The sequence below is a fragment of the Cinclus cinclus genome, chromosome 5, assembly GCF_963662255.1.
Source record: "Cinclus cinclus chromosome 5, bCinCin1.1, whole genome shotgun sequence".
In the NCBI taxonomy this organism is placed as follows: domain Eukaryota; kingdom Metazoa; phylum Chordata; class Aves; order Passeriformes; family Cinclidae; genus Cinclus; species Cinclus cinclus.
This window is the reverse complement of record NC_085050.1, coordinates 3,525,965-3,548,258: the sequence shown is the minus strand read 5'-3', so window position 1 is coordinate 3,548,258 and position 22,294 is coordinate 3,525,965.

Genomic DNA, 22,294 nt, shown 5'->3' with positions numbered 1-22,294 from the left:
CTGAGAGGAATCTCTAAACAAACTGTGAACATTATCCATCAGAACTCTGTAAAACCTAAATAAAATCTGCGTTATAAATGGGGTAAGTGATCAGACAGCACCCCTACATCAGTGATAAAAATAATAGCAATAAAAGACTGATTTCACAGAACGTTCTGAACCCTTTGGTGAGGTGGCCTGATTTAAGCACAGAAACTTCAATAAAACCAGGGAAAATCATACAAATAGGAGCAGAAAATATGTCAGATATTTCAGATATGAAACCACGCCTTGCAAAGTAGTGAGTTCAAAAGAGTGTTTGAATTTACAGAGTTCTGGAAAGCCGTCTTTATAGCCAAAGACTAAACAATATTGATTTGTTTAGTTTATCTGAGGGAAGACTATGATTAAGTCACCTTCTAATCTATAAGTAGGGACATGGAGAGAAGACTTCTCATAATGGAAAGCTCTTTAAACTGGCTGACAGAAGCATGGCAAAAGCCAATGGACAAAATCACTTAAATCATTTTGGAAATGAAACACAGATTTTGAAATCATGGGTGTTCTGTGTAACAAATTACTAAAGCATCTTATTGATTCCCCATTGTTTCGAGTGTTTGGGGATGTTTTTCTGGAAGAGACCTAATGCTGTCAAAATTTACAGCCTTGATGCAAGAAGTGCTCTGTGAAAGCGCATGAACGGCACCAAATTCAAATTAAGTGAATATGTTGGTGTCATCTAAGTTCATAACCTGTAAAGCTTTAATATTAAGCCAAGTTATGCACGTCTGTAGCTGCTGAAGAAATTTTATTGTCCTTTGGGGAAAAATAAAGTTGATAGCTGATAATTCTATTATTTTCTTTTCATTTAATGACATCTCCCAGTCTAGCTGGGTGGTTTGTGCCTGTTGAACAGGAGAGTTGGTGTTATTTAACACTTCCCAAACATATGTGTCTGGGCTTCATTTTGTACACTACAGCTTACATATTCTAAGAATTAGTATCTTGTGTCCATCATTCTCCCACACACATTACTTGTTCTTTTTTTTTTTTTGTCCCTGATATTTTTAAGAAATCCAGATCCAGAAAACTTCCTACAGAGCAGCAACAGCTAGATACTCTTATAATCTTAATTTCTGTGATGTTTTGGGTTGTCTCTGCACCTATTGCTGCAGCTGGAGTTTTGGATGCCGTTTTAGAAGTTTCAAGTGGGACCAATCTCTAATGGAATATTACAAGATATTGCTAAGAATATGGACTGACAGGTAAGTTTATTGAGCAAGAGGGAAGAATTCGACAGCATTTTCTAATACCTGTAAATTATAGTTGGTTTGTTTAGTTAAAAAAACATATTAAGATAGGCTGATTTCACACGGCAAAGCAAATGGAGATACCACGTTATAAAGGGGGTGTGTGAAGGGAGTCATAAGTTGTGCTCATCAAGCACTGGAAGACTTGAGCAGAGATTTTGTAACAGAAATGTTCAGGGAGGGCACATCAGTCCTAGTAAATAGAATTGGTGAGTAGTGATTTTTGACAAATAATGCAGAAACTGGCAGTGATTTTAACGTACAGTTCTGCTGGCAGGGAGTGACTCACTCCAGCACAGTAAAGACTTTGTTGTTAAAAGTACTTACACTCACATTAGGAGCCTGAAATCATCCCAGACATAATGGCCCACTTTGAAAGAGCAGGAAACATTAAACAGATTGGCCAATCCAGAGAAAATAATCATAGGAAAATTTATTGAAAGGCAATTCACCAAATAGCATATCCTGCAGTTAAATTCAGTGGATTTTGTTCTCCCCATACCAAGACTCCAGCCTGTGATTTCAGCTCAACAGCATGACTGTGTAAAATAGGTCTTTCCAAGACCATAAAACTAGGAGAGATTTTGGGGCAAGGACTGCGTAAAGATAGAAGCAACAATAAAATCCTTATTCTGTAAAGCAGAGGGAATCCAGTGAAGCAGCAGCATGATTCATCCTCCTTAACTTTAGCCATCCAAAAGGTAGGTGTTGAATCGAAGTTAGTCATTCCTTTTTTGTCACTTGTGGAGGAAGATGTATCCTGCCTGCTTCGGGTGACTACTTTGGGAACTGCTATTTGGAAAGACTTCCCTCTCTCCATTGCCATAGAGGATACCCAGGGGAGCAGCCAGCAGAAAGCAACATCTTCCAACCTAAATCTAGACAGGATTGCTCTATCTCTAGGTTGTCCAGAGAAGCTGTGGCTGCCCCTGGATCCCTGGAAGTGTCCAGGGCCAGGCTGGATGGGGCTTGGAGCAACCTGGGATGGTGAAAGGTGTCCCTGCCCACGGCAGAGGGTTGGAATGAGATTATTTTTAAGGTCCCTTCTAACCCAAACCGTGCTGTGATTCTCAGAAATCCCTTCATAGGGCCCCCTCTTCTGAAACCAAGGCTCTGTAATTTGCTCTCTTCAAGGTGCATTGGTTTCAGTATATACACAAGGTTCAGTAAAATAACTAAACAGAAGACAAATCAAGAGATAGCCAGAGGCAAAGTAAAATTTACCACAAGACCTCAAGAATCACACTTGGCATCTGTAGCAAAAAAACCCCAAATGTCCTACATTCATAATCACAGTGAATTGAGACAAGGTTAAAAAAAAAATGTGCTCAAACGAGATGATTTAACCAATATACTGTCCCAGTTGTTGAGGGTTCAGGGGGAAAAAAGTAAAAATCAGCAATGAAAGCATAAAAAAGGAATGAAAGAGAAGTTCAGATTGGCATTGGATTAGATTGTCATGAAAAGGAACAGGAAAACTATGGTGTCACTGAGACATCCCTGGAGGTGGTTAAAAACCACATATATGGCACCTGGGGACATGGCTTAGTGGTGGCCTGGGCAGTGCTGGGGGAATTGTTGGACTTGATGACCTTAGAGGGCCTTTCCAACCTAAATGATTCTGTGATTTCCCTTTTTAACAGCTCTCTGCTTCAGAATGATTTACTGCAGGGCTTATATTGATTTACAATTATTAGACGGTTATTGTAATTTATGTTGATAAAGCAATAAGGGAGTACTGAAAATATTTATTAAATATGAGAAACTTTGTAGCACTTGGACATTAATCAAAGTTGATCATCTACAATATATGTGCTAATAAACCATTAGTGAATATTTAACCTGCAAACATGATGAAAAAAGCTGATAGATTACCTCCTTCAGGAGCAGAGAGACTTTGCGGGAATTTTGAATTATTTAAGTTGTGACACAGCACAGAATTTAGGAGTGGGAAGCAGTTTCACTGTGAGATTTTCTTTTTTATTTGCTGAGTTCCTGATAGAAAGAGTGATGGAACTAATTTTGTTTCTTGTTGATTTAAACATCAGCAATCCTGGAGTTTGCAAAAATGTTAAAGGTAGTTATAAGGGTGAGTCAGATGCTCTGTTGTACAATGGAATCCTCGGCCTTCTTTGACTTTAGTACAGAAAGCATAACAAAAAAAGAGAAAAGCCCTGAGGAACTTGGGCTTCTCAGCACTTGATTGCAGATGTCAGAGGAAGTATTAGGGGGTCAGTTTAGCATTTGCCTAAGTGACCTGATTAATGGGAGATTAAATGATCATTTGTTCAGCAAGTGGTGCAGAAGGTTGGGCACGCTTCCCCGACCAGCTGAGCCAGGCTTTGCTAGGCACATCTCCAGGCCAGGGGACACTTCTCATGCTCACCCTGTCCTTGGAAAGGTGGAGAGATGCTGGAAGGGACACTGCCTGGAAAGGAGTTAATCCATTTACACCTCCTGGTTGATTAATTTTCTGCTTCAACTCATTTTAATTCTCATTCTGCTGATTGTTTCCTTTCAGGGACGGCATTTATGGAAAGGTTATCATCTTCTTGGAAGGACATAGCAAAGCCTCCAAGCACAAACCTAGCCCACTGTCCCAAAAAAACAGCTGCAGACAAACCATAGCTTCATTGATGGGAATGGAAATTTTCAGAGAATCACAGAATGGTTGGGGTTGGAAGGAACCTCTAAGATTATTTAGTCCAACCACTCCACTCCAGCAGGTTTTGAACATCTCCAAGGAAAGACTCCACGACCTCTCTAGGCAGGCTGCTCCAGTGCTGTCACTCTCACAGGAAAAATGTTTCTCTTCATATTTTGGTGGAACTTCCCGTGCTTCAGTCTGTGCCCAGTGCCCATGGTCCTGTTGCTGAGAACACAGAAAAGAGTCTGGCCCCTTCCTCTTGACCACCATTAATCTGTATGCATTGATAAATCCACTCTCAGCTGTCTCTTCTTGTGGCTGAACAGCCCCAGCTCCCTCAGCCTTCCACTGCAAGGGAGATGCTCCAGTCCCTTCTTCATCATTGTAGCCTCCCCTGGACCCTCTCCAGGTGCTCCCTGTCCCTCCTGTCCTGAGGAGCCCAGAACTGCACACAGCACTCCAGATGTGCCTCACCAGGGCTGAGAAGAAGGGCATGATCACCTCCCTTAACCTCCTGGAAACTCTCTACTACATCCCAGGATCTTGTTGGCCTTATTGTCACAAAGACACACTGCTTGTCATGGACACTTCTTGTCCACCACGATCGCAGGTCCTTCTCCCTAGAGCTGCTCTATGAAGTCACCCCAGCCTGAGCTGGGCTGGTACATGGGGTTGTTCCCCCCTGTGCAGGACCCTGTATGTGCATTTGAATTTCAGATGTTTGTTGGACATTATCTTAGTTCTTTAAATATCACAGAATTCTAGAATGGTTTGACTTGGAAGGGGCCTTGAAGATCGTCCACTTTCTATCCCCCTGCCATGTGCAGGGACACCTTCCACTATCCCAGGTTGCTCCAAGCCCCATCCAACCTGGCCTTGGACACTTCCAGTGATCCAGAGGCAGCCACAGCTTCTCTGGGCACCCTGTGCCAGGGCCTGCCCACCCTCACAGGGAAGGATTTCTGGTGCTCAGGGTTATTCTTCCCCAGGTGCAGGACCCTGCATTTGCCTTTCTTGAGATTCACTGGGTTTCTCTTCACCCAACTCTCCAACCTGTCCAAGGTCCTGCTGCATGGCCCCACAACCTTCAGGTGGATCATCCATTCCTCCCAGCTCTGTATCATCAGCAAATGTGCTCAGGGGACACTGTGCCTTCATCCAGGTCACTGCTCAATAATAGGAACAAGACTGAACCCAGCACTGGCCCCTGGGGCACATCACTACCTACAGGCCTCCAGCTGGAATGTGCCACTGGTCACAACCCTCTGGGCTCAATGACGATGGTCAGGGAAGATAAAAAGTTGACCTTAAGCAAAATGTTTTAGCTCTGAGCAAGGTGTATATTACAAGCAGGAAAAATTTGTTGCTTTTCAATTAGGAGTGGGGAAAGGAGGAAAGGGGCCATAACAGACCATGTTCAGTATGGGTGGGTGTTGGGGGTTGTTTTTTTTTTCCCTTTCCTCTCTGCAGAATTTTTCCCCATTGACATACCAAGAAGCTCTGATGGCTAGGCCCTAGCACTGATGGCTAGTGACAGGGGAAAGGGGGAAAAGGAAGGAAAAACTGTGAGATCAGAAGCAGGTAAAGCAGAGGGGGAGGCACTTGCTCAGCCTGCTTGCTCATGGACTCAGAGGAGGGCGGTCGCTGCTGCTCCCCCATCCTGACACCGGGAGTCACCTTTTCTGCTGTGGGACCCCAACTTCTGCCTTCTCGCTTCAGCCTGCTATCTCCAATCACCCTGCTGAGCACCGGGAACGACACAGCGAGCAGCAGTGTCTCCTCCATCCCTCTCCCACCTGGGACACTGCCACCATCACCCCCAGCCCTCCTGCAGCTGTGCAGGACCTGCCCCTGTCCACCACTGGTAAGAGCAGCACAGGGAGAGGGTCTGCAGCCAGAATAGGACTGGGACTGAGTTACTGCTCTGTTTGGTGCTAATTTCATAGCTCTTGTTGTTTTGTTTGTCTTGTTAGATACACTAGTAAAGAACTGTTATTCCTATCCCCATATCCTTGCCTGAGAGCCCCTTAATTTCAAAATTACACTAATTCAGAGGGAGGGGTTTATTAGCTCCATTTCGAGGGAAGGCTCTGCTCTTCACCTGTCTTTTCAAAGCAGGACAGTGGGACATGCAATGAAAATCCAACTGTAGCAGAAAACTGCTTTTAGCGGGAGAGCTTAACATGAGGTGTGAAACATTGAGCTTTGTACATAGGGAGTCTCACTGCACAGAAGTTGGTTATAATTACCAGAGGAAAGGATAGCATTAGAAAAGTTACCAAGGACATGGATGATGCATTATGAGAAAGATTAGTCTGAATGGCAAAAGCTTCCCTTAAACTATCTTAATTAAAGGTCATTGAAAACTTCACCCAGCACCTTATTTAGATTGGCTGCAAAAGTACACCAAGTGCTAAAAATTTCCTATGTAAGGTTTTGATCTGTGAACCACTAATATTTTCCTTAATTTAGCTTGTGTGCTATTTACAAATCAGAATTGCCTGCCTATGGAAATGGAGTTGTTGGAGGTAGTTATTCCATTACATGGGATGATTATTTTGTTGTTCCCCACCACTCCACCAGTTTAAAGCACCAGACTATTCTGCTTACTCACAGGAATAATTCTTCACAAAGATTTTCATTTCCTACTCACAATATTGATACATTCTGTTATTCCTAGGTATCCATGGCACACACTCTAACAATCCATCTATTACCAACACCCAGCTCTGCACAATGTATGAATTGTGTGAATTAGGAGGAAGAATGGGTAGGATTTCTTTCTTTAACTCTACCTGTGACTTGCTTAGCACAGTGGGCATGGGAGGAAGGAGAAAATAGCTTGGCTGATGTGTAGGTTTTTAATTTTTAATGGGTTTTTTTTACTATTATTTTTAGTATTATAAACTGTGCTGCCCCAGCAGTACATGTAATAATAATAACAATAATAACATAGCCAAGCACAGCTGTTAGCAGAGCTTTGGTCTTAAAGTACTTAAAATAGAGATGTTCTGTAATAGTTTCTCTGAGGACCCTTCTCATGTGCTTAATAAATGACAGAGGTATAACCTGTGTTTATTACATCCTGTCAGCAGCACTGATGATTCCCAGGACTTGTCCCCCACCACATTTGTATCCACGACTCATCTGACCATGTCACTTGGACATTCACAGATTTACTTCTGTTGTTCAATGTAAAGATGCTGTCAATACCCAGTAAGTATTGAAATCGTCTTTTACTTCGTACTATTTAATAAATCCATTTATACACCAGTGAAAAGCTGCAAAAGATCATTCTTTTTATTCACAAGACCAGAGCTTCAATTTGTGTCCTAGATAGACTGTAGGGTGGTAGTGAGAAAAACCCCTGTAGGTATATCCAGCCATTTTCTCCTTAGCAGTGTTTAAAAAGGACACAAAAGAAGTTAATTCAGTACGTGCTTCAATGCGGTAAATTTTAGACAGAAATGCTGCTTGCCCCCAACACTTTTACGAGTTCCAGGTGGAAGTTCTATGGCCTCAATGATTCAGCAATATCTGGAGATAGCACAACCCGTCAAAAGTGCAGGAATTATCCCGATCCTTCCTGTCTGCTGCCAGTAGAATACACAGCCAGCAATTCCCAAAGTCTCCCTCCGGCATTTCTCTGTTGGATTCACATAACATGTCGAAGAAATGATTTTTCTCTTTGATTACTGCAGTAAAATAAAAAGCACTGAAAAAAGCAACATCTCAGAAACTCACCTTGCAGTTACATGAAAAATCCAGCTCCCCGTAAAGAAATGTAATGAGGAGGGAGTCACGGTCGTTACTCCTCGTTACAGCACTTTAGAGTAACAATGCCATTTGGAGACCCTTGCAGCAGGAAAGTCAGAAAAAGCAAGTCAGCAATCAGCTCCACAGGCCAATAGACTAAGATATACCAACTCCGACTTTAGTGCACTTGGACTCTGTGGAAGTTCCCTGTGCTGGCTGAAATGCAAAGGCTGGAGCACAGCAATATATTTCTGTCCTGTTGGCTTTTTCTACCTCTTTCCATCTGGCAGTGACACTTAGTAGTTAAAGCAGGAAATGGAATTCTGGCTCTGAAGGTCTAAAATGGAGTTATTGTCTTAAGTAATAATGGTAAGAAATATGCATATATAGAGAGAGCTTTAATGTACAGGTGCTTAAGTTTTATAAAACCAATTTAGAATAAGGCAACTAAGCACCTTTCAAAAGTGTACATATTTCTTTCAAGTTCTGGTCCTGCCTTTTCCCCGCTTCTTTTAGATTTCTGAGACAACAAAAGACATCTGTGGGCTTTTTAGTGCTTTACTTTCAGCCCTGCCAATTACATGCTGTTCTAATTAGAGTCAATGAGAGGTGTGGGCTTCTACTTCCCCCTTTAAAACATTATCAAATGAAACAGAGCATTTTATTCCAGCCTTTCTATTTGATTCAGCAAATCACATGTGTGGTAGTGAAGCTGTGAATGTATTTTTTGAAGCCCTGGGAAGGAGAGAAGATGGAGCTATTTTTTGTGCATTAAGAGCTACAACCATTTGATTACTTTTGATTACTCTGGTTTTACAACAGGTCTAAGTGGAACGAGCACAAACTGACCCAGAGAGCACAGTGACCTCCCAAACAGTGCAGGCTTGGCTATGAAGGCTGTAACTACAAGGAAAATGTTCTTTAAGAACTCAAGATAACCTCAACTCAAGAATTATTGTATTCAGCATATTTTCAATACAGCAGGAGGACATTTGAAGTCAAGATCTCAGGATCCCCTGTTCAGCATTTACTATTTCCCTTTCCACTCCCTCTACCCATTCCTGCTACTTGACTTGGCTGGCTTCACACCACACTGAATTGGCAAGTTTTCTCTTTGCATTAGAAAACAAATTCAAGAAACAGCCGTGTGTGCCATGGATAGAAAGGCAGGGAGGGGATTTAAATCAGCTGGCAAATTCTGAGGTTGGAAATGCTTGTTTGCAGCAAAGGGAAACTAATGGTTTTTCCTGAGTAGCATGGTGTTCAACAAGCTTTCTCACCACTATTCCCCATCAAACAGGGCTGCAGTTACATGTTTGTCTGGGGAAGGATAATGAAGAAACTGTGAGTAGAAAACAAAGAGCTTGTTATCAGTCAAAGATTAGCCCATGTTGTAGCCCAGAGATTTCCCTGCAAGCAATATAGTCAGCAGAGCATAAAACTACATTTTACTGTTCAAGCTGCATTCAAATACTGTAGTGATAGGAAAATACACAACTTTTAACAAGACAGCAGAATAACTTGGACTTCTCATTTGGCCGGGAGATTAATTCCTCACAACTTGCACGTAGTCCAGGAGAAAAGCAGATATCTGCATAGACCTGTTTGTCCCATCAAACCCAATGGGTTGACTTGTGTCATAAAATTGTGAAGGCAATCCCAATTTAGATACCAGGTGCCTGCTTTGGAGATTGATGATTAACTTGAGAAAATCCACCGTTCTGGCTTTCAAACAGCAGTGAAGTTACACCTGAAGGAAGATCAGCCTGGTGTTTTACCCTGCAAAGGGCCATAAATGTCAGCCACCTGTCACAAATGATGTTTGCATTTATCATAGTGTATCAGCAGAAGAGAGTAAGTGGTAAAATATAATTCACGATGCAAGAGAATGGATTCTGTATGGCTTTGGGATGGTTTCTAATTAATTATTAAGAAGGAGGAAAAAACCCAACAAACAACTGCTGGCTCCCAATGGAAATAGAGAACAAAGTTATTTAATGAGCTGCCATAAAACACAAGTTCAGCTGGCATTATGCAGATAAACTCAAAGAACTTTTTCAAGATTATAGTTTAAAAAGGGGACTTCTTTCAGAAGTTCTAATAACATTACCTCACCGTCCAGCTGTTTATATTGTACTTGCAGCTTCTTTGAAAAGATGCCAAAATAAAGTAAATTTGAATATTATCTGCAGAAAACTTCTCTATGGAATAATCACCAGACTGCTTTTCATTATACCACAATTATATCATCAGCATCTAATGATCAGAATTCAGAGCAGCTGATTATTTTCATAATGAAATTACTTCATTACATCTTAGAAAACTCAGCTGCATGCAAACAGTTCTCTCCAAATAACTCATTTGTCTGATTAATCATCTGACGGGAACTCCTGTCTCTCTTGCCCCCTTTTAAATGTTCACCTGTTTTCCCTGTGCTTCCTGTCTAACTTGGTCCTTACAGCATTAATCACCCAGGAGGAAAGAGGAAGATAGGCTCTTTCTCAAAATATACAGAGAGATCCAGATTTTCCAAGTGAGGCAAATGCAATTGTTCACAGGGATTTGCCCTTCACGCATTTCGTGTGTGCAAACCTCGAGGTATGCATATAAATCAGGTATTTGTGCAGGGGTTTATTAGCTGACAAATGTGGATGGCTAACACCATGATCCCTGGTACACACACACCCAGGCAATTCATGTGTCTGGTGGGTGTTTTTTAGGCAGACATTTCCAAATAGCTGACTTTAACCCTCTGTTCCTCACTGTCAAAAGGAATCTCTAAGGCTTTTGCTAATAACCGCTGTCCTTCATGTGTATTTTAAAATAACTTTAATCCTAGTGGAGCAAACTGGATAAAAAAATATAAAAGGCTGCAGTGTTTGATTGTTCAGCAGGATTGTTTATACAGAGATGCTGGAATAAAAATAATTAGCACTTCTAGGGACTTCCAGCTGAAGATCTGAAACCTTATTTGTGGGGGAAAAAATGAGTTAGGCTTACATTTAGTCCATTCCTTTTGCAAAACTTAGTGACTCAAAGAAGAAATGTGAGGGCCGATGTATTGCTTCTTTTTGTTGTTGTTGTTTTTTATGGTGCTTTGCTCAAGTTCACAAGTCCCAAACAAGAAGGCCAAGGAGGATCACACCTCCAGACTCCTAATCCCTCTTCCTGACAGATAACCACAGCACCTTAAAGGATCAATCACGTGCTCAGAAAGGGAGAACTTTTAAATTAAAATATTTTAGGCAAATCTGCTGAGGCCTAGTCATAAGAAGAATGATATTTAAGTGAAAGATAATCTGAATTAAATGCCCATATGATAGTCAGACTTATGAGATTGAAAAAGAAAAATTATTGTAACAATTATAATGGTAATAACAATACCATTAGAGATAGGATTCCTATTGTAAAGGCTTCTGTCATTTTGGGCGAGTAATTTATTCATTTTCATTTCTGTAGACTGGTATGCTGATAATCAGCTTGACTCCAAAGGGTTTTTCTACAATTTGGAAGGGGAAGAAATTTGTAAAATTGCAGCTCCTTATGCTTGAAATCTAATTACAGCTGTAGAATCCCCTCTGTCTAGCGTTTTACTTCATACTGGTCCAAGTCACATATTTCACAGCTGGGTTTCTCTACAATTGTTACACTACTGCATTTTAATTTTGTTAGGTAGGTGATGAACAGCAAGTTTCGGCTTGATTTTTAAACAGAACTTTCCACTGACTTCATTTTTACAGTTCCTATTTAAGAAAGCTAAAAACCTTCCCAGTGAAGAATACAGGACCAGAGAATTCCAGAATGGTTTGAGTGGAAGGACAGTTCAAAGACCATGGTGTTCCAACCCCTGCCATTGACAGAGACACATTCCACAGAGCAGTCCACCTTCCAAGCTTTGTCCAACCTGGCCTTGGACACTTCCAGGGATCCAGGGGCAGCCACAGCTCCTCTGGGCACCCTGTGCCAGGGCTCACCACCCTCCCAGGGAACAATTCCTTCCCAGTATCCCATCCAGCCCTGCCCTGGCAGTTCAAAGCCGTTCCCTGTGTCCTGTCCCTCCATCCCTTGTCCCCAGTCCCTCTTCAGCTCTCCTGGAGCCCCTTCAGGCTCTGGAAGGAGCTCTGAGCTCTCCCTGGATCCTTCTCTTCTCTAGCTCTCCCAGCCTGGCTCCAGCTCTTGGAACATCTCCATGGCCTCCTCTGGACCCTCTCTAACAGGTCCAAGACTTTCTTGTGCTGAAGAACCCAGAACTGGGATCACTCTGACCAAGGTGCAGCCCCTTGTCTTGGATGTGAAGTTCTCCTGAGCTCACTTCCCAAGCTTCAGGTTCCCCTGGATGTCCATGTTCTTTTCTTGCACCAACTGTACCCCTCAGCCTCGTGTCACCTGTGAAGTCACCAAGGGTGCCCTCAATCCCACTTTCTGTGTCCCTGATAAAGAGTCCTGGTCCCAGGGTGGAGCTCTGAGGGACACCCTTCATTCCTGGCCTCCGCCTGGGCACAGAGCCACTGACCACAGTCCTCTCTGGACGTGTCCATCGAGCCAGTTCTTTATCCACTGAGAGCTCCATACGTCAGTCTGGGTGCTCTCCAAATTGGGCAGAAGGATGTCACGTGGGACCATCTCAAAGGCCTTTCAGAAATCTGGGTAGATGAGGGTCTTTCCACCTTCCCTGTGCATATCCCTGTCCTTTATTCTGAGAAGTATGGACCCCACTAACAAGACACGATTTGCTTTGAACCAATTTCCACCTCCTGCCTGAATACTTCTAAACAAAAGACTTGTCAATATCTAATACAGATTTTCCCTGATACCCCCAAAATCCCTTTCAAGACATTTGATGTGGTTCTGCCTGTGGGGAGATAACACATCAGGAGCATAAACCCAAATAAACAGCACACCTTTTCTGCAGTGGGGATTCCAATCCAGTGCATTAAACTGCTTGAACTGGCTCCTTATGCGATGCAGGTACAGACTGGAAGAACTTCTGAAAAAGGCTTTGCCTAAAGCCAGTGTAACTGGGGAAAAAGGGCAAAAGAGAAGGATGAAAGCCAAATAGAACTCAGCTGGAACTTCTGCCTGTGCTGTAGTAGAGTCTGCACATCCTTGCTGTGTGGCTTTTACTGGGTTTTAGGATGCAGGAAGGCATTTGGGGGCACTTAAGAGAAAGCTGGGGATGCTCACAACTTGAGCTGTGGAAGCTGCTCTCCTTCTGTCCTCAGGGCTGGGTTTCAGGCAAATATCAGGAGCTTCAAGTGTGGAAAACACAACCTGCTGGACCAGCAGGACATGAGCATCTCTCTAAACCTGGAGCCAGGCTGAGTCTAAAAAAGGAGCAGGCAAGATGTGACTTCTCCCTCCGTGTACCAGCAAGCAGGTTTGATAAATACAGAAATAAATCCTTCAGGATTGTCCTTCTTGGGATTCTCCTTCTCAACTGCTCTTATCCCTCACTGCTCTGGGAGGCTGTTAGTTGAACACCTTCCCAATTTCTTCAGCACTTTAAGCCAAGCCATTTTCAATTAGTTCATTTTTACACTGTTTTAAAAGCACATTGTCACCAAAAGATTGGCTGCCTTTGTAACAACCTCCCAAAATCTGTGGCAAATAATGCATTTATAAATAATCATCTAATAAATAAATCATCTTGGAATCATCTAAGTAAAAATCACCTAGCTAGGAACCCTTTGAAAGATGCAAACTTTAAGGGAATCAAAAAGTCTTTTGGATCTTCCCAAAAAAAGTGTGATAAACAATTTTCTGCAATGTGATATCTTCACATCCTACATGGTATCAAAATAGAGGAATAAAAATCCCCATCTGTGCCCCTCATCAGGTGCATGTTGTTTATTGTGAATGTCACACTGGCAGTGTGCAAGGGAGATATTACCCTGTGCACATCTTTCTTTTCACTCAGCTGGACTTTTGCCACTGGTTTCAAAGAGAACATGTTATCTCATAATTAGAGAAAGCCCAGGAAAAACAGAAAAATAGGTCATCGTGTTCAAAACAACTGTGATTCAATGCTTCTGGCCAGTTATTTTCGAACACTGTGATTAATTTAAGTTAATTTAATTTAGCTTGTTTTAATAATTGCATAACTTTCATCTGGATGCCCATGCCAGATGGCTGAACCAGCCTGAAAACAGGAAGATGCTGTAATTGTGGCAGCCTAATAACATTTATTTACTACAAGCCTGACTGTCTGTCACCCTCATCAGAGCTCTGCAGTATTGTGCTTTGCACTATATTCCTTCAGTGCACTTCACTTTTAGCCACACAATCTTTTGCCTCTCCAAAATTTTCAGAGAAAATTTAGGTTATTAATGCACTTTTCCACCCTCTGTGTTTCTTGTGAGAACTCCAAGCACCCCAGTTCTGGGTTCTGCCTCTTTACCTCTGCATATCATCAGGTTAAACTGTGTCAGCTTCCTGGACTGACCATGGCCTGGATGATTTCTGTGCCTCAATAATTATCTCATAACATTTGGACAATTAATTTATCTTCAAGTTGTTAATACCTTGATCCAAAATTGTGGTAATATTCTATCTCTGATTTGCTACAAAACAAATCTTTAATTTTTTAAAGCTGGAAAACAAGTAACTTACTGCTTTCAAACAAATAGCTTTTCCTTTGGTTTGTTTCTGCTCATTTAATTTCCATTTGCTCACCATTAGGAAGCCAAAGTAATTTTTAATGTCAGATTTAACATTAGCAATTTCCAGTATTCCCCCTCTCAGACCTGTGAGCGTGAGTCCCATTTGCCCTCATGCACCCCAAAATTCCTGCCAAAACTCTTGTGTGACCTTTACAGTGACTGAGCAATGAGACAAATAAGGTGGAAATGCCACTGAATTAGATAGTTTGAAGGGAAACATCAGAATTTTGGAGCCATTTTGGTACATTCTGGTTAGTTTCTTTTCTTTACTAATTCTTTACAATTGCCACACTGAAGATCACCTGCTTCGGCAGCTGATCCACCTATGAAGCCATGTACAAAAAAAATATGGATTTTCTTGAAAAATCCACTTCTGCTGCTGGTTTGCTGCACTAATGGAGAAAGAGATTGTTGTAAATACAGACTGTTTGAGTATGTTGGTGCAAAACTTCTATTTAAATGAAATAAATCCATCAATATGCATTTATTTGGGGCATTTGCCTCTGTCATGCCCATCTGTGTTGTGCTACCAGACATCCAAATACTTTTGTCAAACAGCAACAGGTGCTGTAGAACCATCTCTTTTTGTCTTACTTTTTACAGAAATAATGCTTTGTTTTAATGAAGATTTTTAGGTAATGGGGACAGTTTTTATTGCTGAACTGAACCAAACATTTTCCTTAGAAGAACTAAAAATCAATTGACTTGAGGAGAGATTTCATTAACAGGGACCAAACTCTATTTTCAGTGAAATCAGATCAGTGGGAAATTTTCTATGCATGACCAGGGACCCACATTCTAATTACAATTCATCATTTATCCTGTATATTTGGCTGCTCTTTTCCTGTTCTCAAATAATTTCCAAATCACTCTGAATTTCTTGCAGGCTTATTTCTTGTCTGGGATATTTCAATAATAATTTCAGTGAACCCATTTCAGCTCATGATGTGTTCATGCACTATTTATTTAGATTTAAGGGGTATTTTTCCTTTTTCTGAATAGATGTCTGAAATATCAAAGCGGGGATGATTCAAAGAGAAATTGTCAGAATTTATTTGGAACTCTTGTTTTGTTTAATGACCAAATAAAACGTGTTCAGGTTTTCATTTTCCTTCCCCGTTATCTACTAAAATCCATGGGGAAAAGAAAGATGGGGGAGAACAAAGAAGACAATAGCCAAAAAATACTGGTGTGCTTTTTGTCCTGTTTGAAAAACCAATGAATGAAAAATGCTGGGCAAAGAGAAAAATAAGATTTCTTGAGAAATTGTGGTTCTCCTAAAAAAAAAAAAAGAAAGAAAAAAATCAATGATGTCTCATATGAGGATGATGAATAAGAGATGAAAAATAACAACAGTATAATATTATGTATGTAAGAATATAGGTGCAGAACAGCTGCTCATTGAGCAAATTCCTGATTCTACAGAGTTCAGTAAGAAACAAGAACTGAACATCCATTCTGAGTCTAAATTAATATTTCTGAATGCCAATTTTACAGCAGTCAGATAGGTCTAGATTCCCTTTCTTAGGAATGGATAAATTATGACATAATCCAAACTCATTGCTGGACAAATTCCCCTTTATATGAATGAACTTTGGGTCAAGAAAGGAAACAATGAGCTGGAAAATGAAAAGAAGAAATAGAGTGGTAAGGAACTGTCAGGGCAAGTGTGATGGCAACAGCTGGAATCTTTTTGTTTAGGCATAAATCCCAAATTTCTTCCCACAGCTGGAACAGGTGCCAGTACCAGGGAGTGGCGTCCTGTGGTTGCTTCCCAGGGTATGAGGTGCAGACCTTTGGGGTTTACATTTTAACAGGGGCAAATTCTCTCCCCACTTCCAGTTTCCTGTAGCATCTTTTACTGATCCATCACCTCTGTTCTTGGCAGTTCACAATTTTTAAGTCATTCAGGAAAATTTACCAATGAACTTTCCCAACGTGATGTATCAGATACTCCATTTAATTTGTCTTTATGGTGTCCCAGGATGATTAATTATCTTCTGGAAGTACTCTGTGTATCTCAGACTTCTGTTTTACTGAATTTTTTAGTGTTACCTCTTTGTTGCCTGAGAACGCACCTGCTCCTAATTATATGCAGATGATATACAATTATATCTTTAGAGGGATTCAAATGACAATATTTCCCTGACTTTTAGTGCTGCCTTTCTGACATACAGCTGTTATTTTAGTACAGGTTTTAACAAAGCTAAAATCAATTAACCATATACCTTGAATTGCATTGGCTTAGGCATTGTAAAAGAAAAAATTGAGAGCTGGGGCCTCTTCATTCTAACTTGGGCCAGTATCAGGGAAAGATTGCATGTATATTTTAATTTTTGAGTGCTTTTAAATCACTATGGTATTTTCTTTTCAACAGTTCACATTCTAACAGACAGCTGTAGCAGCAGAATTTTGAAAATCAATGTAGAAATTGATAACAACTTCATTAGAAACCTAATTTTGTGATTCACAGGTGTCTAAAAAGTGATTTTAGGCATAAAACATGATGTCTTTGAGCACCACTGGCTCTATGGATACAAAATCATTACAGCCAAATATTGGCTAATGAGCCATAGAAAATATTAAGCTCTAGATACAAATAGTGTTTTCTGAAGAGGTCGTAACATGGATAATTCAAGAAACAGGAACAGGAAGAATTCAGAAAATGCAATTATTTTTATATTTTTTTTCAAACTTCTTTATTTTTTATTATCATTTGAGTAGATACCTAAGTATTTCCTGCATGTTGGTGGCCCAGGACTATGTACAATCCTGTGAGGTATGTGTGAAACTATGTTCAAATACCTGCGTGTGGAGAAGCATTTACTCACTGAATGCAAAAACCACTGCTTCTTCCAGAGCAGAAATGCACCAATCCTCAAAATACTCCCTAATTCTGCCCTCCTGCCAGATGTGTCTATGGGCAGGTTGCCAGAGTGTTCTGCCACACCAGGAAATGCTGTATTTCCTCTGTCCATCTCCACCTTGGGAAGGAGAGATTAATGGATGCTCCAAGCCAAACTTGGATTTGCATAAACCATTTTGGAGTGATGTGATTAAAGATGGCAGTCCAGGCAAAACTGCGGTGATGTTTTTGTTATTCAATAGCTCTGCAGTGTCCTTAATAATAATAATAAAAGAAATTGTGTTGTTGAGAGAGTGTGTAGATTGGTAAAAGGCATCCATTCCTGATACAGAACAGCAAATTTACTGACAAATCTGCTGAACTGTTTTTTGCATCCTTTATTCCTTTCCTATTAGGTAGCACAGAAAAATAATAATCTTTCCTGGCTACTCTGGGCATGAGAGAGGGATTTCTCTAGTATACTGAAATTAAACACAAATATACATAGAATATTGGTTTTGGGTTGGAAGGGACCCCTAAGATCACCCAGTTCTATCCCCTGCCATGGGCAGGGACACCTTCCACTGTCCCAGGTCACTCCAAACCCCAATGTCCATCCTGGCCTTGGACACTTCCAGGGATCCAGGGGCAGCCACAGCTTCTCTGGGCACCCTGTGCCAGGGCCTGCCCACCCTCCCAGGGAGGGATTTCTTTCTCTACAAGACCTCACAGCCTGCACAGACCCTACAGGATTGATGCAAGGGTTCTACTGCAGGGTCTTGTCCTCAAGCAGAAGGAGATTGAAGAAACTGGGTGCCAGTGGAGCACTGAACACTAATTCTGCACTCTGTGTTACGTTAGTACTAATGATTTCCTCTATTTAGCCAAGAAGGACATGCACAGACACAGGCTTTAGGAAGATCTGGCTCAGATGAAGAGGGAAATGGTTATTTCATTATCCAGTGGCATCAGCATTTCATGCCCCTTGGTAAAGATGCAGCAAACCTCTGGGCTGAGTGATTACTAAATGATACTTTCCACATCTGCCCTCCCTTACACCCTCTATCCACTTACCATGGAGTGTAACTGAGGCTTTGCAGTTATTTATTATAATTTTCGGTGGAGCACAGTTGACCTTGTGATTGTAGACAACTTCTTTTGACCCATCCACTTTAAAGCAAAAAAACACTTCCAATCAGTTTATAACGGTGGAACAGTGGGAGGAATATAATGATATTGATGAAATGGATATAAGACTACTGTGGCTGCATTTTAATTCTGTCCTGGTGCTGTTTGCATCTAATAGAATTCCTCTCAGGGAATTTTTTTAAGCTGACCTCTTCAAAGTAAATCACAGCATGATTCACTGTACAGCCAGTTTTCATAATCACAGAGTGTGAGATAAAGCAGAGCTGCAGTCAGGCATGCAGCTACAGGACAATTGCAAACCATCATCCTGCTAGGAACGAGCAGAGAAATCCAATTAATTCTCCACTTTTGATGAAGAATCAGCGAGGATTCATTGTATTTGCTCGGAAGAGGAAATGGCATTCAGGATTTCAGCACTCAGGTCCTGGCACTGTCACCAGCCCTCTAAAGGTGGCCTTGCTAATGGAAAGACCATTTTTCCACAGTTCCTCTGCAGCTGGGGCTTTCTGGGATGCTCTGCGGCCACTGCTTCATTGCTAAGTAAGAACAGATCCATGGGGTGAAATATTGGGCCCACCATGTGTATGTTTGGAGTATTTTCATGGTAGAGTTACAGCAGTCCTCTGGTGCAGCAGCTTCTCCAAAGCCAGTCCATGATAGGAACCAGCACGTGCTAAGAGGATGCAGATCACTCCAAATTTAGTGATTTGCCAAACCACTTGTGCAGCCTCACCTGAGAAGATAAGCTGATACCATCCCCAGATTATGAAGCTTCCCATCTTGTGGCAGTATTTCAGTGAAGTACAAAGTCTGCCTTTTGATTCCACAAAGTCTGGCTGAACTCCACACTGGTGATCTGAGAAGACATGAGTTTTAATGCTGAGTTTTACACCATGAGATGATTTGCAATAAAACCACTTCAAAGAAGAAACAGCTTTAAAATTCTTCTTAAGCTCTTCCTCCTTCTCCCCAGACTCAATGTAGTTTTATTTACTTTTAAGATAGGGATTCAATTATAGGATAGTACTGAATGGTTGTCTGAGCCAGGCTCTTGAAACAGTATTTGCCTGCTGCATGTGGCCTGTTATGAGGCTTAAAACATCTTTTAGAGGGAGAAAAATCAACAGCAGTTGCTGATATTTTCAGCCGTATGGTCCTAACTTCCTCAGGTTCAGGGATCAAAATGCAGAGGCAGCAAATGCTGAAATAGTACAGTCACTTATAAATTTTATAACAGCAAATATGAGACAGACAGTTACCCTCAGCCACGTGTGCTTTGGGTGCAGGAAAGGCAAATAGAATATGAATACAATATTTTTCTAGTGAAAATCAATTGACAAAAAGAAAGAAGAAGACACAGATCCTCCTCTTCCTCATCCTATTCAGACACTACTGAGGTATCACTGCTCTCCTGGATGGCAGTGGCTGAATTCTGTTCCTTCTATCACTGTCTCCTCACTGAGTAGCTTGAAATGATTGCATCTGGGGCTGCTGGGATGTACCAGTTTGCTGCCCATTAAAAGCAGATTTTTTTCCACTAAGACACTGTGGGAAATGCACACACAGGCCTGTGGGAGTGGAGTCAAACTCCAGAAAAAGAAATGAAAACAACCTCATTGTTATTTATGGGGAAGATCCTGGTGAGTCTGGAGTCATGGATTGGACTGAATAATTTTATTTTTTTTCTTTGTTCACATCTCTGCTTAAGTTCCTGCTGCCTCATGTCTAGTTATCTACATCTGTGACAGGTGGCAAAGATGTTCAATTCGTCCTTTTTGCTGTTCAATGTGTGGAGAAAATTCTGACAAACCAGGATGTCTCCCTGAAATGCTCCTGCAGAGGCCCAATTTATCCATCCTCATGTTCTATCAATTTCCTTCTCACAGTGATCCCCTCTTGCCATGGAAGACACTCACATCCCTGTTAAATTATAACAGTGCCCAGGCTGCCCCAGAACCAACAGGTGGAAAAAATAAGTTTATTCCTTTGAGATGAGGTTTTATCTTAAAATAATTCATGCAAAAAAGAAAATTCACGAGGAAAATACACGAGCCAGTGTAACTTCCAATACTCTGATATCACAATCTGTAGTACTACACACTCATAGGCATCCTGAAATATTTCAGATTATCTGCCATATGCTCCTTGTCCAAGTGGTTGTGCCCCACTAAGCTTTCATTAGAAGCAGAATTTCTTTTATGGTGAGTTTTTAACAGTTTCTCTTTAAATTTAGAAATCTTTAGATGCAATCAGCACAGAAGCCTTTTTTTTTTACCCAGGTTTTCTTATCACCAATCCTTCTTTGTATTCCTCTTTATTGTAGTGCTTCTGTATCTCAAAAGAACAGTGTGGTTGGCAGCCACTAGCTGTGACTGTGTTCAGGGCAGAACTGCTTAGCAGGAAGAACTTCTTTCAGTGTGGAAAATAAATAAATTCCCACATGCATTTCAGTGCCTGCCAGAAATCATCTTTCTATTTACAACTGAATGACCTGAATTACCTTTTTACATATACAGATGAACCAGGACTCTGAAGGTAATCAAAAGACCATTGCACCATTTTAGATGCTGATCTCTGAAGCAGAATAGCAAGAAGTCCAGAATTGTGTTTAGTGGTAAATTTAGGTTTCAAAATGTATTTTCCAGGCTGATGTAGAACAGAAAGGAAGCTTTGTAAATGCATTTTTGGTGACAAATACAAAAGTACCCCCTGCTTTAGAACACACGGAGTCTGGTGTCTAGAGCTCTACTGTGAGGTGTGGGGAGGCTGGGTTCAAATTTCTCCTCCTTGTCTATTGAAATGATACAGAAAGAAGTAATCTTGGGCATTCTCAGACCTTCTCAGAGCCTGCTGGATTTTTCTGTCATTATTCTATATTGAGCATTTTCTTGGGGGAAACGGAGAAAAACTGCTTTTGATGGGAGTATTTTTTCACTAAATAAATATACTCCTTGGGCCAAAGTTTTCATTTGGGCAAATGATCTCAGGTCTTGTGCACATCTCTGAGCAAAGGTGCCCGTTCCCCCAGCCACTCTGTGCACACCCTCTGCTCCCTGCTAACCAGAGGTGTCACTTTTGGCACAGTGGCACCTGCCCCTTCAGCCTCAGGCAGTGGCAGGGCTGACCTCTCTCACACTCCCCATCCGGGCTCCCAAAAACCCACCCCCCCCGTGCTTCCAGAAAATGCATCCCCCAAAGCTGAGAAACCCTCATTAAAATTTCAGATACCCACCACATAACTGCTATCATCTGCAAATTCCCCAGCCGGCTCCCTTCTGACAAGGTTTGATAGGGTGTAATGCAAAATGCATATTTATCCTTGTTTTTATATTTTATATTTTGTTATGGTATTTTGCTTCCCATCATCAGGCCATACCCTGGAACTGATGAGATTGCAGCTGTTTGGGGCATGCATCACCTAAATTTTATAGAGTGCCTTCTACTCTTGATTTTCAATTGTCACAACCCACCAAAGATGTGCTGTTTCACAGCTTGGGGCTCTAAGTCACAGGAGATAAAATGTATATTGGAAGAGTAAATTGAGTTTTTTACGTTAAATGGGAGGAAAGTCATAGTTGGGGTAAAGAAGAAATAATAAATCTATTTTCTGGAACAAATAGCAGCTCTCATGGTTTCCGGCAATAAAAGCAGGAAGAAAGGCCTAAAGACATGAACATTTAAACAAACAAGTTGAAGATCTTAAAGAAATGACAGTGGGAGCTCTAAAAACTGCTGCCAAGTTAAAAAAAAAAAAAAATCCCTCATTTGTTTGGGTTGGTTTTGTACAGGAAGGAGGTGGGGTGAGAGAAAGCATTTTAAATAAGAGCTTTCTAACCACATGGGTTGAGGTAGGAAACCATGTTTTCATACTGCTTGCATGTAGAGAAATTGTTATTTTAAAAAATTTTAAGGAGGAAGCTTTTAAAAAAATAATGGGGCCAGAGAGGAA